Below are 18631 nucleotides of genomic sequence, written 5' to 3'. Positions count from 1 at the left end.
TACATTCTCAGGGTGAGGTCCAGGTACTATGGCCGGCAGGTGCCAAACCCAGCCCAGGGCTACGTATGGCAGCCAACTAATAAGGATACAGGAAAGAGAGAGAGAGAGAAAGACAGGGGTAGTGGGGAAACTGGGCACTAACCCACCCAAGAGGAGGGTATTGTCTTTATCTCCACAGGGAAAGAGGGACCAAACTTCACCTGGGTGTGCCAAGACCTGAACGCAACATAGAGGCATGAAGCACGGAAGCACTAGAGCCCCCTATCCCAACCACGTGGGCACTCCCCATCTCCACTCCAGAGGAATGCACTTCTGAGGACAGACCTGAAGCTGCAGCTCAGGAAGAGGAGCAAACTAAGAGGGAAAGAGAGAGAGTGGAACACATCCCGGCCCACCAAGCCCTGAGGACAATAGTCCGGCTCAGAGCAGCCAATGCACAGAGAGGATCACAGGGCCAGCCCCATCACGAGACACAACCATGTCTCTCACTGACACTTAGCACTAAGGGGGACAGCACTGGGGACACAGTATGGGAGATATGCCTAATCTGACCCCACTGCACTGGGATCAAACACTAAGGGCTTACAGTGGAGCAGAAATGAGATCAAAGCAACAAAGTCCCCAAGGAATGTCAAAGGTGGACTTTAGGGCCAGGGCATGGCACCCCAGCAGACTCGACTGGAAAACACTCATAAAGGTCAATGGGCAGACCTGGAAATGTTTGTGGGCTTTTCAATTTTCGCCGTTGGTTTTTTAACCATTTAATTTTTTGTTATGATGGATTAGCTGTTGTTGATCTATTTTTGTCTTTTTTTGTTGTTGGTGGTGTTATGATGTCTATCTGGACAAGATAGGCAGGACGAACAATGTGGAGAAGAGAACAATGGGACCGATGGTTCTAGGGAGACACAGGAGAGGAGGTGGTAGGGGAAAAGGAGAGGCAGGTACCAACAAACCTAGGGACAAGGGAAGAATAAATGATCTAAAATTGATGGTGATGAGGGCATAGGATGCTTGGCGGGGCTTGATCAAGGGCAATGTAGCCAAGAGAAATTACTAAAACCTGAATGAAGGCTGAACATGATAGTGGAATGGAAGAAATTAAAAGGAAATAGAGGAAAGAACTGGGAGGCAAAGGACATTTATAGAGGTCTAAATACAGGCATGTATATATGTAAATACATTTATATACAATGATAGGAAAATAGATCTACATACATATATTTATTTATAAAGTATTACAACAACAGATGGACATCGTGCTTCCACTCAAGCACTCCCTCAAAGCAAGAACACTTTGTTCTACTAACACAGCACTCTGTGATGTTTACCTTCCCTAACACAATCGATGAAGACAAAATGGGTGCACAAGCAAATGTGGTGAAGAAAGCTGATGGTGCCCAAATATCAAAAGATACTAGTGTCTTGCATCTTAATGGCTTGAAGATAAACAAGTGGCCATCTAGCTCAGAAGCAACAAAACTCACATGGAAGAAACACACCAATCTGTGTGATCATGAGGTGTCTATGGGATCAGGTATCAGGCATCAAAGACCCAAAACAAAACCAACAAACAAACAATGATATCAATGTGAATGAGGGGGAGTGCAGAGTAGAGACCCAAAGTCCTTCAGTAGTCAATTGGATATCCTCTGTCAGAAGGGCCACAAGGAAGAGAGGAGCCAGTCAGGGTGCACTATAGCATTGATGAAATACACAACCTTCCTCTAGTTCTTTAATGCTTCCTCCCCACCCTCTATCATGACCCCAATTCTATCTTAAAAATCTGGCCAGACCAGAACACATATACTGGTACAGATAAGAGCTTGCAAGTAAATCTGGAACAGATAAACCAGGACTAATATGAGGAGCAGCAATACTAGGAGGGTAAGGGAATTGGGGTGAGAAAGGGGGAACCAATCACAATAATCGACATATGGCCCCTCTCCCAGGGGGATGGACAGCAAAAAGTGTAGTTGAAAGGAGACCACGGTCAGTGTAAGACATGGGGGAAAAAAATTAATAAATTATCAAGGGGACATGGGGGAAGAAGGGGCAGGAGAGGGAAGAAACTTTAAAAATGATGATCTGATACCAAGGACTCAAGTAGAAAAAAAATGCTTTGAAAAATATGATAACATAGGTACAGATGTGTGGATTAATGATAAGAGGTGTGAGAGCCCCCAATAAAATAAAAATTTTTTAAAGTTCTTGCTTCCAAGTTTCAATGTAAATTGCTAAAAAAGTAGTTTCCTAAAAAAGGGACAATTTTTTGTTTTAAATTAGAAACTGGTTGTGCTTGCACAACTCATTTTAGAGGGGATTTAGCCATGGGGAGGGGGAGGGATGCTCTAAGATTAATATGGCGGTGACTGTACAGTGCCCCTGGATATGATTGAACTACTGAACTGTATGATACGTACAGTGCATGCTAACAAAACGTGGGAAATAAAAATGAGAAACTGATCAAGGGTATAAGAGGAACTGTGTGATACTAGAAGCATATTTAATATTTCTGGCCTGGACAAATACAACTTTTAATTAGAAAAGATGCATATGATAAAATTTCAAAGAACAAAAACAAGAAAAATCACAGGATATGAAAAATAAGAAATGGAGGAATTTAGCTAATTTTCACCTAAATTGTACCTAAGGCAACTAATTAGATAATTATAGGCTTTAAGCACATTTCTTGTAAGTTAACATGAAAGGATTTCTGTACTTAAAATCTATAAGTGAATTTATAAAAAGCTACCTGGGACCACAGGTCATATAAAAACAAACATTGCTTCATAACTGAAATCAACAGATTTCCTTAGTAAAGGTTCCAATCTATGTGCATAAAAACCACAATCCAAAAAAGACATTTTAGTTTTAGTTTCTCCAGAAACAGGAATAAATTGCCATTGGCACATTTAACTGGTGTTTGGGGCACACTTCTCAGAACTGAAATCCTCAATAAGTTGCTCACGAGCGGCTCTGCTCCTAGCACATTACCCCGTGCTTAGGCCTATTTGTAGTTTTCTATCTACACGCGGATTCACTTCTGTGAACGATGACTACCACGTCCTCATCCTGGCTAATAACTAGTTTTCTTACTGTTCTGACCACCAGGAAGTAGTCATCATTTTACCTGTGACAATGATATTATGGTGTATCTTTAGAAAAGAGATAAATATCTTGTAGAGTTATACCCTGAGATATAATGGAACTAGACTAATACTGGGCATACATTTCAAAACAACTAGATGAGATATATGAAAACATTGGCCAAGAAACGACAATTTTGGTGGGATGGAGGGGGAGGTGTAGAATAATATTTTCTTTATTATTCCTGATGGCTGAAAATTTCCATAATAAAAAGTAGCAGTATTTGGTAACTGTCATGTAAATCTACTAAATACCACAGCAGGCTCACCACTGCCATTGAGTTGATTCTGAGTCTCGGTGCCCATCTGCAAGGCAGAGGAGAATGGCCCATGGGCACTTCACAGGCTTCAGATCTTTAGGGAGCAGGAAGCGGCCTCTCTCCCGTGGGTTGGAACTGCTGACCTTGCAGTTAGCAGCCCATCCTGTCTTCCACTCCGACACCAAGGCACTCTAATTCTCTTATTCTAAATTCAGGCATGCATTCTGAAAAACAACCTCAACACCCATGGCCAACTGATGAGCGCATTTAACAGGATGCTGAGGGAGGAAACCCCAAGGGGATTGCCAGAGTTACCCACTCAAAGCGACCCAGAAGGGCAAAGAAATGCTCCTTAGGGTTTCGCAGGCTATAAATCTTCTCAGAAGCAGCCAGCCTCCTCCTCCTCCTACCAACTAGAGGAAAGGGAAGAACAAATCTATTTGAAGTGAATATTCATAGATCTACAGTCGGAAGAGGTCTTAGAGATGAACTTGAACTGTTTAGAGGAATAAGAATGTGTGACAGTCACTGTATGGTCTGAAATAGGACATCAGGTGATTTGGACGCTGCGTGGGCACCATATTAAAACCTTGCGGGAACTCACTTTTCGATTCCTTGTCACCACCGCTGCCTTTGGAGCTGCTGACGGAGCCTGGAGGTGGTGGTGGCAGGAGCTAAGTGAGAAGAAGCAGAGCGCACCCTGCCCTGGCTGCCCTTCAAATCCCAAGAGCCCTGTGGCCAAACCCATGTCCTTGGCCTCACCTACCTATATTCCACCTGTGATCCGGTTTGGCATCAGGGTCTTGAACATCATCCAGACAAAACAACAGCCACTGCTGCATATCAATTCCAACTCATAGCAACCATAAAGGAAATTAACTGCTCCACAGAGCTTCCAAGGTATCTGTTTCAATGTAAACCAACTGCCTTGTTTTCCTTCTGTGGAGAGGTGGGTGGATTTGAATACTTAACCCCAACACTTAATCTAAGGTCATAAGGAGAAACCGTAAAAGGGGAGCTGCTTCCCCTTAAACAAAACAAAACAAAACCAACTTATGGGATCACAGACACATGTGGCGGGTCTCGTAACGGACATTAGTGATGCACACCAGCAGTTTACTGATGCGTGTCCGGGAGGTTGAGCCACAACCACAGGCCCAGACCTAAGTGTTTTACTTTACTGCAGATGGGAGGAATCTTGTGTTGAAAATATGAGGGAGCCCAACAAATAGTTCTTGAACTAACTACAAGTTTTTCTTTCTTGTTGTTTTTTCTTTTTGTCAGTGGTTTGTTGTTGTTGTTTTGTTGTATGTTGTTGCTTGGTTTTGCTGTCTTGTTTTTGTGCATGTTATTATCTCCGCAGGTCTGTCTAAATAAGATAGGGTGGATGAACAATCTGGAGGAGAAAACAACAGGACTGACAGTTCCGAGGGGACATGGGAGAGGAGGAGGTTGAAGGAAAGGTAGTGGGGTTAACAAACCCAGGGACAAGGGAACAAGTGATCCAAATCGGTGGTGAGGAGGTTGTGGGAGGCCTGGTAGGGCATGATCAAGGGTAATGTAACCAAGAGGAATTGCTGAAACCCAGGTGGGAATGAGCATGATAGTGGGACAGGAGGAAAGTCAAGGGAAACAGAGGAAAGAGCTGGGAGGCAAAGGGCATTTACAGAGGTCTAGATACAGATATACACATATGCAAATATATTTATATACGAGGTTGGGAAAATAGATGTATGTTCAAGTATTTATAGGTTTAGTATTAAGGTAGCAGAACGACACTACGCCTCCACTCAAGTACTCCCTCAATCCAAGAATATTTTCTTCTATTAAATTGGCATTCTATGATGCTCACCTTCCCGACACAACCGCTGAAGACAAAGCAGGTGCATAAGTAAATGTGGTAAAGAAAGCTGATGTTGCCCGGCTATCAAAATATATAGTGTCTGGGGTCTTAAAGGCTTGAAGGTAAACAAGCAGCCATCTAGCTTAGAAGCATCAAAGCCCCTATGGAAGAAGCACCCCAGCCTATGCAATCACGAGGTGTCGAAGGGATCAGGTATGAGGCATCAAAGAACAAATAATCATATCACTGTGTGCTCACCTCGATGATACAATCACTGAAGACAAATGGGGGCATAAGCAAATATGGTGAAGAAAGCTGATGGTGACCAGCTATCAAAAGCTATAGCATCGTCTGGGGTCTTAAAGGCTTGAAGGTAAACAAGAGGCCATCTATCTCAGAATCAACAAAGCCAACATGGAAGAAGCACACCAGCCTGTGCAATCATGAGGTGTTGAAGGGATCAGGTATCAGGCATCATCAGAACAAAAAATTTTATCACAGTGAATTGGGGAGGAGGTAGTGCAGAGTGGAGACTCAAAGCCCATTTGTAGGCCACTGGAGATCCCCTTACAGAAGCGTATAGGGGAGGAGACGAAGCAGTCAGGGTGCGATGTAGCAATGATGAAAAATACAACTTTCCATTAGTTCCTAAATGTTTCCTCCCCCACCCCACTATCATGATCCCAATTCTACCTTGCAAGTCTGGCTAGACCAGAGGATGTCCACTGGTACAGATAGGAACTGAAAACACAGGGAATCCAGGGCGGATGATCCCTTCAGGACCAGTGTTGTGAGTGGCAATACTGGGAGGGTAAAAAGAGGGTGGGTTGGAAAGGGGGAGCCGATTATAAAGATCTACATATAACCTCCTCCCTGGGGGATAGACAATGGAAAAGTGGGTGAAGGGAGACACTGGACAGGGAAAGATATGACAAAATAATAATTTATAAATAATCAAGGGTTCATAGGGGAGGGAGGAGCAGGGAGTGATGGGGAAAAATGAGGAGCTGATGCCAGGGGTTTAAGTGGAGAGCAAATGTTTTGAGAATGATGAGGGCAATGAATGTACAAATGTGCTTTACACAACTGATGCATGTACGGATTGTGATAAGAGTTGTATTAGCCCCTAATAAGATGATTTAAAAAATAAAAAGAATATATCCTAGAAAAAAAAAGAAAATATGAGGGAGCTTCAGAAAAGTTAGGAAACAAATTCCTTTATCTTTAATTCCATTTTTTCCACGAACTTTCCCCCCTCTCCATTGGTTTGAATTTAATACATATATTCTATCATTCCAAATCCTAAGAACTTTTGGATGATCCCTTGTATGCTTGAGAATGTTCAAGTGATACCATGTGATAAAACTGGAGGTTGGCAACTTGGAGCATCCCTATCAACTGGTTGGAATGTTACCTCATCTAGTTCCCAGAGCAGCAACATTTGTTGTTGATTGGCCAATGCCAACCACAGCTACCACCACTCATGTAGCAGGAATTGTTTGAAGAAATGGTTTCAATTCTTTGATCTTTTATATACTAAAAAGCTAGCCCTAAAGTAGGAAAGAGAGCTTCCTCATTAACAAAAGTTAAAAGGTGGTAACCTTAAAAAAAAACCTAATAAAGATGAACAATGAATAATTACCAACTTTAGGTCCCTGAAAGAGCCCTGGTGCTGCTGTGGGATAAGCATTGGGCTACTAGTCACGAGGCTGGAGGTTCAAATCTACCATCCGCTCTGTGGGAGAAAGAGGAAGCCGTCTGCTCTGCTCTCGTAAAGATGGAGAGTCAGGGGGAGTGTTTGGGTTTTGGTAGGCTTTTCTGTATAGAAACTCCAGGATAGGTGAAACGACAGTGATAGTCACTTGATTAATAGATTCTTAGGGTTATGGCAGAGTAGCTTGGGAGAAAATGGAGACCCAGTAATAGTAAAAGAATGAAGACAACGTTATAAAATGGATTGTGATGTTTGCACAACTTAATTTGTTCAAACCAATGAACTGTATGGTTATGTGAACTATGCAAAAGATCCACAGGCACAGAAATCTTTTTAGGGTTGTTCTGAGTTGAAGAATGCTCTATCAGAATCGGAGGAAGGTTATTAATAACTTTTTAATACACAGATGACACAGCCTTGCTGGCTGAAAGTGATGAGGGTTTGAAGCCCTTGCTGATGAACATCAAGGATGGCAGCCTTCAGTATAGATTATAGCTCAATGTAAAGAAGACCCAAATCCTCACAACTGGATCAATAGGCAAGATCAGGTGATGAACAGAGAAAAGGCTGAAATTGTCAAAGATTTCATTTTGCCTGGATCAATTATCAGTGCTCTTGGAAACAACAAGAGCACCTTGCTGAGCATCAAACAACACATTTTATTAGATAGATCTGCTGCACAAGGCTTTATTTTCAAAGACCTTTTTTAAAGCCACTGATTTGCAACTTTTATTAAAATTTCACCTATAAGACAAGCTAATTTATGATTTTGACAACAGTTTCTACTTTAAAAACATTGCAAAATTTCAATCAAAGAATAAAACATTCTAACAAAAGTTTACACTTTAAAATTTAGCTCCTGTCAGCAAATCCTGACTATCAGTTTATGTCAGTCCTGTGACCCAGAATGCATTTTTCACTTGAAACGTTTTAATAACTCTTCTGTATGGCCTGGGAAACTTTACTGGAATTCGTATACAGTCAGTTCTTGATGCAGACAACGCTAGTCAGACGTTGCTTGACACCTGGGTAGTGCTGAATGTGGCCAAACCAGTGAGACACATGAAGATATTTCTCCTTTTCTTGAACTGTCAAGTCAACTATAAAGTGGTGAAGTCCATAGGACAACAGAATATCGGCTAAGGTAAGGTTATTGCCCAGAAGATAGACTTTGTCTTCCACATGAGAATTCAGACCCTTCAGCAGAATGCGGCTGTCGTCTTTCACGGAGTGTCCATCACCTTGAGTGACCCTTTGTGCCAACCACTGCTGCACAAGGGCTGCTGCTTCTGCAGGGCTCCCTAGCAAAGACTCTTTGTTGGCTTGCCTGACTCGATGAGCTGCTACTGTCCGTAATCCTGTGAAACAGACCTTTGTTTGTTTAAAGACCTGGAATCTGGCGCTCACCCTGGGCACTGTGTTTGTTCCTTTTATTCAGCCCCAGGGACTTCTCAAGCAGCATCTACTCGGTGGCTGCTGCCATCTTCCAGCGTAAGCGTCTCTCTTTTTAACGTGTTGAAAAGCATGGGTGTCACTTTGAGGACTAAGGTGCACCTGACCCAAGCCATGGTATTCTCCATTGCCTCGTATGCATGTAAAAGTTGGATACTAAATAAGGAAGATCAGGAAAAAAAATGGATGCATTTGATTTATGGTGTCGCTGAAGAATACTGAAAGTACCATCAATTGCCAAAAAGAACAATCAGATCTGTCTTGGAAGAAGTACAGCTCGAGCACATGCGGTCTCACAGAGGACCAGGTGACACCAGTCCCTGGAGAAGGACAGCATGCTTGGTAACGTGGAGGTCGGCCCTCCACTAGCTGCAACAATGGACTCAAACACAGAAGGATGGCGCAGGCCAGGCAACTCCCCAGCACCTAACAACAACAGAGGTGGAAGAGAGTTTGGTTTGGCTTGGGCTCAGGTTCCTTAGGTTTGGAAGCCACAAGAGAAACCAGATGAAAGTATAATCACATCCACTGAGTATAATGCATACAGGGCCATTCATTTAGTTACAGAGTGCTTATTATGTCCTTGTACAGCGCTTAGTGTTTCCCATGCATTATCTCATATGATTTTCACTCTATGGAGAAAATTTTAGTTATTAACTGGTAGACCTGGGATTTTCACTCAGCAATCTCATTCCAGAGCCTGAAATCTTAACCATTTGCTAAATTGCTTCTCTCAACCCAAACATGATATGCTATTTTGGATAAGCCAAGATGCTTGTTACCAACAGAATAAAATTCCAGAACTGGAGTTCACCTCATCTGATTCTATATCTAGCAAGTGTATACTTGTCATGACTTGGCGCAGAGGGGGTAGGAGGAAGATAGTGTAAGATGATGGTTACATCTGATGTTTCTTAGATGTAGAGGACAGTGCCAGCCACCAAAGGGAACTTTTTTATTTGTTTGCTTATTTATTTTAGGGCGTTTGACCTGTATTTATTTTTAGACATTGAGTTCGGGATGCCAGCCATATATTCATGTAGGCATATGAACCAGGCACCTGGAGCCCAGGAGAAAGTAATGAGCAGAGAGGGCTAGTTGCTAAAGACACAGAGATGAATAAGGCCTCCAGGCTCCTAAGACAGAGAAACCCATTACAATTAATCCAGCAAATGCTTATTAAGCATTTAAGTAATAATAGATGCAAATAATGACACTTGCATTTGACAGATTCAATTGCAGAGTTAACTACCATAATTTAGAGTTGGGCAGAGGAAAACCATTGTACAAATTGGGTCATCAGCTAGCACTTCTGACAGGGAATCGGGGACAGCAACTAACTAGTACAGAATGACAACAGTGGGTGAAGGGTAAGGGCAGACCTGCAGAATGAAAGGGGCTTACAAAGGCCCATGCTCAACCTTTGGACAGTGTAGTCCAGGAACCACAAGCAATTTAGAAGAATTGGAGAGATGAACCGGTAAAGGCTGATAGGCAAGATTCCATGGGCTCATTTGTGCCATGCCAAATGAGTTGGAATTGACTTGATGGCAGAGTTTGGTGTGGAGGTTGTTGTTATTGTTGTTGTTGTAGCACTTAAACTTTTTATTTTGGGAAATAAGAAGACTTCAGTGAGGGGTGAGATGTGGATTTTGGCTGGACCTTCTAGTCGCTAGAGAAGGTGTGGAAAGTTGTAATTAGGTAAGAATGACAACTCTGACCGGGGCACATTAGAAGGTCCAAGATGTAAGTTAGCACAGAGTTTCTGTCTGGTTGGTATATTGATTCAGGGTAAACTGGGCCTATGAAAAATGTTTTAACTACAGGGATATTTTTATAAAAAATAAGTTTCTGTTGAAGCACTGTGCAGATATATTGTAGACAGTCACTCTGGTACTGCCCTTTCACAGTGTGCCCTGACCTCCCCGGACTTGTGACATCACTGTGTATTGTCTTGACTTTTTAAGAAAGGTCAAAACAATATATAAATCCCAAACCAAACCCACTGCCATTGAGCCAAGGCCAACTCAAAGCGCCACTGTAGCACAGGGTAGAAGTGCCCCTGTTGGATTCTGAGACTAACTTTAAGGTAGGAGCGCCCCTTCCCCCTTGGGGCAGCTGGTGGTTTCAAACTGATGACCTTGTGGATCACGGCCTTGTAGTACTCAATTTGCCATCAAGAATGTAACCAAGTGACAAATTTATCTCATAAATAGCACCAGGAAAAGCTTTGTTACTGATAGTTATTAACAGTATCTTTTCTGTGCGCACTTATTCCCAGAAATCTGATAATAAGCAACTAGGTGAACACAAATTCTTTTTTAAAATGTTTAATATTAAAATTTTAAAAAAATAAATGCTTAATATTCTTTTACCTTTATATTCTATTTGTTCCCTCTTCTGATAACCAGCCACAAAGTATTATTGGTAAAGAGGGAATCATTTACAATAAATGTCCACAGCAAATTATACTAACATTGTCATGCACATCAAATTTATTGATTCTTGTGCCATTTAGCACACTCCATTTGCAGAGAGTACCTACACTCAATGTTTGTGCCATGGAGCATAATGATTTATAATCAGTTGAATATAGTTTAAATCTGCCACAGTCTGTTATCCACAATTTCTACAACTTCACAATTTCTCAGTATCCCAAAAACCTGTATGCACCTTTGTTAAGGAGGAATACTCTGTCTGCTTCTGAGGAATTAACCACTGAAAACTTTATTGATAACACCTTACCCACGCTGAAATGCTTACAACGCCACTGGATCCACAAGACTTTCCATCTACTGGCCTGTGATCTTCCTGCATTCAGTGTCATTGCATATGCTTTGTGAGTCTGAAGAGGACTTTATAGATTAGTATCAGATATATAGGCTAATATCGGACTTACGGACTTGATCTGGACTGGGCAGGGATGTTTTCTCAATATTCAACTGCTCTTGTATATAAAGCTCTTTCTTATACACATGAGTGTCTATGAATTTATTTCTGTAGTCTAACCAGACTTACACAATGGCTAATAATAGTCGTTTGTGTGCATGAAAGTACAGCATATGGGGGACTCAGTGAGGCAAGAGTCAGGTAAATCCCCCTGAAGGAAAATAAATGAACATGCTACTGACAGCACTTCTCACCCTTGACCTATCTGATAGACTTGTTTATTCTCAGACCCCTGACAAGACAGAGGGCATGAGCTCATGTCCACACTGTTGTGTCCAGAGCTTAGCTGAGCAGCTGGCACAGATCACTCTATATTTCTTTAATGAAAAGTACCTAGATTATATAATTAATGCTTAAACTCAATATGTAAACGACAAAGAACCCAGTGGCGAAAAGGACACAGGTCAAAACTTCGCATAAAACGCAAATCACAAATAAACATGAAAATACATTAAAACTCATTAGGGCATAGGATACAGCTTACAAAACTAAGAGATAGTATTTTACAATCATTAGATTGGGAAAAGGTCTGCCAACACCAGGAATAGCTGATGTTGGCAGATCAAGAGTTACTAATGGATACTATATGGGACAGGGGACACTTTAGGATCACCACTCTGGAAAAAGATGGGCATGATTTTGTAAAGGTAGGATGTATACATCTTATAACCCAGCAAGTTCTCCGAGAGGTCTATCCTCGCATATTTGTATCTGAAGAAATGATAAGAGCATGTATAGCGTGCAGTGTAGCAACGATGAAACATACAACGTTCCTCTAGTTCCTAAATGCTTCCTCTCCACCCACTACGAGAATCCCAATTCTATCTTAGAAATCTGGCTACATCAGGGGATGTACACTGGTGCAGATAGGAACTGGAAACACAGGGAATCCAGGGTGGATGATCCCTTCAGGACCAGTGGTGAGAGTGGCGATACCAGGAGGGTGGAGAGGGGGTGGTTGGAAAGGGGGAACTGATTACAAGGATCTATATATAACCTCCTCCCTGGGGGACAGACAACAGAAAAATGGGTGAAGGGAGACATCGGACAGGGCAAGATATGACAAAATAATAATTTATAAATTAGCAAGGATTCATGAGGGAGGGGGGAGCGGGGAGGGAGGGGAAAAATGAGGAGCTGATGCCAGGGGCTTAAGTGGAGAGCACATGTTTTGAGAATGATGAGGGCAATGAATGTACAAATGTGCTTTACACAATTGATGTATGCATGGATTGTGGTAAGAGTTGTATGAGCCCCTAATAAAATGATTTAAAAAAAGAATATGTATAGCAGTACTGCTTGTGGTAGCACAAAGCTAGAATCAAGCCAAATATTGGTGGACAAGAAAGTGTCACGCAGTGAAAGATCTTATGGGTGAAAAAGAGCCACTACCACACGCAACTCATACCTTGTTTAAGAAAACACGTCTGTGGTAACAGTATGAAGAAAGGGACCAAATGAAAACCAAACGCACCGCCGAGCTGCTGCCAACTCACAGCGACTCCACAGGGCAGGGCAGGGCAGGGCTGCACCTGTGCTTTCCAAGACCGTGACGCTTTCGAAGAGTAGAAAGCCCCATTTTTCTCCCAGAAGGAAAGAGGCTGACAAATCCAGAGCAGTGGTTCATTCTACGATGAAGAAGAGGATATGATCGGAGAAGGGCACCCAAGAGACTTCAAAGAGAAAGGAAATCTTTTCAGAAACTCTCTCACTGCCAAGTCAATGCTGACTCACAGTGGCCCACTGTGGGTTTCTGAGACTGTCACTGTGCACAGGAGGAAAAGTCCAGTCTTCTCTTCTGGAGCAGCTGGGGTTTGAACCATCAACCGAGTGGTTAGCTGCCCACTCCCTAAGTCACAGTGCCACCAGAACCTCCTTAAAGGAAGGGATCTGGGTATGCAAATTAATGCCAGCGGATGAGAATGGGACTGCTCAGTTCAATGGGCAACAGTGAGAGGAGGGAGTTGGGGAAGGTGAGTAGACATTAGATTTTATAACAAACAGAAAGCGAACTTGCTGCTGTTAAAAAATTCCAACACAGGGAAATCCCAAATGTCGGAGTAGAACTGGGCTCCAAGGAGTTTTCAGTGATTAATTTTTACGAGACAGATTGCCAGGCTTTCTTATGAGGCACCTCTGGGTAGATTTGACCCTCCAACCTTTTGGTTAGCAGCGAAGAGTGTTGGCTCTTTGCCTCACCCAGAGACTTTTAAACCGTGTAGACTCAAATTCCCTGTCCTTGAGTCAACCCCAACTCAAGTGACACTATCGGACAGAGGGGAACTGCCGCTTGGGGTTTGTGAGGCTGTGAATCTTCACAGGAGCAGAAATCCTCATCTTTCCCTGCAGAGTACCTGGTGGATTGGAACTGCTGACCTTGTAATTAGCAGTCCACCACCTATGCCACTCTACAACCAAGGCTCCTGTATCTGCCCTCTCCCCAGTCACCACAATCCCCAATTTATAAATCCTATTAAGAAATGTTTGTTTTATTAAGGTTAATGAGATGCGAATGAATTTTGAGGTGGAGTGTATACGTCCTATTTGCACTTCCTAAAGATCTTTGTTCGCATAAGGAGAAGACATTAGTGGGAAGTAAACATCCCCAGCTGAGAGTTGGCACTGTGGTGGCGGCATTGCAGATAGAGAAAGGGTCTGCAGACTGTTTAGAACTCGGTAGCTGAAGTAAAAGGAGATCCTGGTTACTTGTTGGGCTGCTAACCGAAAGGTTGGCAGTTCGAAACTACCATGCACTCCTTGGGGGCTTTCTATTTCTGTAGAGAGAGTCTCAGAATCTCACAGGGACAGTTCTATCCTGCTCTTATAGGGTGGCTAGGAGTCAGCATCAACTCCATGGTGATGAATTTGGTTTTTGGAGCTGATGGAAAGGGTAGAGGAGCTGGAGAAAGAAGCCAGGCTTGATTCCCAGGCTTGGTACTTGGGCACATGGTGATATTTGCTCAGATAGAGGACAGCAGCAGAAGAGTGGGGATTTTAAGGGAACATTATAAATTTAGATACTGAGAGTAGTAAACATTCATAGCCTGGGGTTACTAAGTATGCATATTTATTAACTGGACGGTACATGAGGCTTTTGCACGTAATAGTTGGGATTGAATATCCTTTATCTCTGTTAATAATTCCCCCCCCCACACACACACACACTATTTTGTACCTTGGCAAATAAGACTGAATGAAGAGTGTACACATACATAAACCTCATCACTAGAATGATATCACTCAAGTTTGTGGCCCATATAGTATTGGTGTTATACATTGTGGCATACATATTGTAGCACGCGGGCTTCAGCTGAAACTTGCGATTATTCCAGTCACTGTAACACTGCCTGTGACCCTGTGAGGCACAGAGAGCAGATCCCTCTTGGTCATGACAATAAGTATAGCATTAGGTATCAGGGATACCATGGCAAGTGTGGCTGGAAACAAAGAGCACCTTTGGACAGTCAAATAGGAGCTATAGATAATTTTATGGTAGGTGGAATGAGAGAGGGTCTTTGATGGTAAGTAGCAGAAAATCAGAAGCCCATGTTTTGTAAGCTGGACTTTCAGATACCTATCTGTATCTATATGTCTACATCTATCTGTATGTATGTTGATTTTCTTTTTTTCTCCCGTCTCCTTTAACGATTAGAAGTATAAGCCACAAAGGTAAAAACTGATATAATCACTAGCAAGAAAAATGTAAACTTCTGCAAGGTGGAAATGCAAAAGTAACAGCCATCCCAGATTCCAAAGCCAAAAGATACTTAAGAAACTGAAACACCTATGAGGAGCCAGTGTACAGTAATAACTCCAACTTGAAATTTATAAAACAAAAAGTAGGCAATTCACAAAAACAAGAACAATAGCTAATATTTCTTGAGCTTTTCTTATGTGCCTGTGTGGTAGGGTCACTAGGAATCAGAATTGATTCGACGGCATGAGATAGGCTTGGTCTTTGAGTGTGGTCAGTGATAGCTAATTCGGGCCCAACTCTCCATTTCTCTGCTCCATTAACTCTGAAACAGTGCTCAGCTGACTTGACAGCTGGTGGCTGGAACCCTTCGGCGGCTCTTGAGGGGAAAGACGAAGTGATTGGTCCCTTAGAGGCGGCTGTTGGTCATTTTGGTGGTTCGTACTCGCAGTGACCCCATCGATGACAGAATGAAACACTGCCTGATCTGCTGCACCCTCACAACTGTTGCAGCCGCTCTCTCAATCCATCTTGTTTCATTGACCCAATTCTCAGCCAAGCGACTAGTCCCTCCTGATAGCACGTCCAAAGGATGGGAGTATTCTGACTATACTTCCTCCAAAATGGTGGATCCAAATAAAATGGCATCCTGGATTAAATTCTTTTTCTGTATCTCATGGGGTCTATTGTTTGAGTTGTGAGGATTTTTTTTTTAATGTTGAGGTGTGACCCAAAATGAAGACTTCAGTCTTTAATGCTCATCAGTAAATGTTTCAAGTCATGCTGGCTTTCAGTGAGCAAGGCTGTATTATCTGCATATCTCAGGCTGTCACGTAGCTTTCTACAATCCCAGTACCACGTTCCTTCTCTTAAAGTCTACCTTCTTGGTGCTTGCTTCGGCGGCACATATACTAAAATTGGAACGATACAGAGAAGATTAGCATGGCCCCTGCGCAAGGATGACACGCAAATTCGTGAAGCGTTCCATATTAAAAAAAAAAAAAAAAGTCTACCTTCTTGAATTATTTCCTCAGCAAATTGAAAGCATATGGTGAAAGCACATAACCCCGACACACACCTTTCTGGATTCTAAACCAGGCACGTTCCTGTGTTCTATTCCTCTCTCTTGGCTCATGTATGGGTCCTGCATGAGCACAATGAAGTATTATGCAATTTTCATTCCTTTTCATGTTATCCATAATTTGTTATAATCTGCAAATTTGAATGCCTTTGCAGAGTCAATAAAACACAAGCAAGCATCGTTCTGGTACTCTGCTTTTAGCCAAATTCCATTTGACATCAGCGATGATATCTCTCATTCAAGATGCTTTTCATCTTCAGTTTCAGAGAGCTCCCTGCTGGTGTACATGCTGAAATAGTTTTTTAATTATCCACTGGAAAACTTTACTTGCATGTGGTATTAATGATTTTGCTCAATAGTTTCTGAATTTTGTTGGATCACTTTTGTCTGGAATAGGCAGAAATATGGGTCTCTTCCAGCTAGTTCCCTAGGTAGCAGGCTTCCAAATTTTTGGCATGAACTTGATTTATTTGTGGAAACATTTCAGTTGTTTTTCTGTTGATTTCTGGGCCCTCCCCCTCTTCTCCACCCCCCTCCCCAATGTTTTCACTGCAGCTTTGACTCTTCCTTCAGTACTAATTTTCAATACTTGTAACTTAAGACACACACACCCCACCCCGTTCTAGCACCATTCTCCTAAATTTTTGGCGGTTATATAAAGAGAACCCACAAGGTCAGCAGTTTGAAACCACCAGCCAGTCTAGGGGAGAAAGATAAGCCTTTATATTTCTTGTAAAGATTTAGTCTTGGAATGTGAGGGCGATCTGGTTGCGACATCTGTCATCCCGTTGATCGCCAGAGTTGATTCGGCTGATCTGGCTGGCTAAGCGGATGTCCCCTTCCTCCCTCACTGATCCAGGTGCTTCTCTTCCCAAAGCTGCGCGCTCAGACGAAGAGGGCGGCCTTCCCCTATAGGAGGACCGTCCTTCGGTCAAGGGTAGAAGAGTTGCTGCCCTCCCCTGATAGAACGTCCACACGATTCTCAAGATTTACAGTATTGGAAACCCACAGGTGGCAATTCTACTCTGTCCTAACCGCTTCAATGGCAGTGAGTTTGGGTTTTTTAGTTATATTTACTGGATCTGGGTGATGGATTTCAATTTTTATTTGATTAGAGGAAGGTATACAAAGATTGCTAAATTAATAAATACTGTAATTTGTCTGACCTTTTAGGACTTTCCATAGGGTATCCTCAAACCCACAACTCTCTGGAATACAAATCCTAATTTTTTACAAAAGGATCCTACCCACTAAATAAACCCTTAAGAATGTAAATAAATACAAATTATGATAAGAACAATTTCCACCACCAAATTGGTAAGGATAAAATTTCAAAATGTGAGAAATGCTGCATTCTTTGTTGGTAGGAGGATACTTCTGGAAGAGTTTTGGAGTAAAACATGTTCGTATGCATCAAAGATCTTTAAGATGTGAGGAATGAATTCCATGTCTGGTAACTCATCTTTAGGAAACAGTTAAGAACTTAGAAAAACATTAAAAATCATGTTTATCCAAATACTGTTGTTCCTCATATTAAGAAGTTAGAAACTGTTGTCATGCCCAACAGTAGGAATTATTTTACATCCTCAAATGAACTATGTGGAAGATATTTAAATTATGAAAATGTGTTTTATAGTATATGCCATGGAAAAATGTCATTTTTGTTAAAAAGAATTAATTTGTAAAACACTATTTAGTGGTAATTCTTCAGGATGTGTGAACTATATATATATTAACTATAAAACTATATATATTTAACTATATATATTTTTCTGCCTGTCAGTATTTTCTAAGTTTTCTATAATGAACATGCATTTCCATCATGTCTTTTCCCCACTAAGTCTTAAAAACCAGTGTTATTTTCTCTTTTTTTAAGAGAAAAAGGAAACTAGGGGTAGCACACTTACAATCCATCTAAACAATACTGAGTCATCCTTGACCGTCCCTTCCACTCCTCTCCCCTGCTCAGGGAAGGCCACAAAGTTCTTTGGGTGTGGGTTAATGCCCAAAGGGTACCCCATGCTAAGCTAGGCTAGCACCCCAAACCACTAGGCTTTTTCCTTGTTCCATGGGCCAGGAAGTCCTACACCAGTGGTTCTCAACCTTCCTAAGGCCGCGATCCTTTAATACAGTCCTTCATGTTGTGGTGACCCCAAGCATAAAACTATTTTCATTGCTAGTTCATAACTGTAATTTTGCTACTGATATGCAGGATGCATTTTCATTGTTACAAATTGAACATACTGAAAGCATCATGATTAACCACAAAGCATTATGTAATTATACACTGTGAAATATTTATGTGTTTTCTGATGGCATCATTCGACCCCCAAAGGGGTCGCAACCCACAGGTTGCGAACTGCTGCCCTCCACTCTGGTTCACGGTCTGTAACTTCTCCATTGTTCTTCTTTCTTGAGAGTTATGGAATTCTCTCCTTCTTGCTTCTGACATGGCTCACTTCGTGTCCAGACAAGTAGCAAAACTGTCT

At 42.0% G+C, this 18631-nt stretch overlaps 1 protein-coding gene, 1 non-coding gene and 1 pseudogene across 2 annotated transcripts in view; 1 reads left to right on the top strand and 2 right to left on the bottom strand.

Moving 5' to 3' along the window:
* The window catches only part of NLN (neurolysin), a 134487-nt gene that overhangs the window by 112094 nt on the left and 3762 nt on the right, over positions 1 to 18631 (bottom strand). The window lies entirely within an intron of this gene.
* LOC142438783 (eukaryotic translation elongation factor 1 epsilon-1 pseudogene) lies at positions 7897 to 8449 on the bottom strand (annotated as a pseudogene).
* Positions 15949 to 16055, top strand: LOC142441933 (U6 spliceosomal RNA). Its single transcript, XR_012783210.1, has one exon. It is a non-coding gene; the product is annotated as a U6 spliceosomal RNA (small nuclear RNA).

This window comes from Tenrec ecaudatus, chromosome 2 (genome assembly GCF_050624435.1).
Source record: "Tenrec ecaudatus isolate mTenEca1 chromosome 2, mTenEca1.hap1, whole genome shotgun sequence".
Classification (NCBI taxonomy): domain Eukaryota; kingdom Metazoa; phylum Chordata; class Mammalia; order Afrosoricida; family Tenrecidae; genus Tenrec; species Tenrec ecaudatus.
This window is presented reverse-complemented; position numbering and strand designations above follow the sequence as displayed.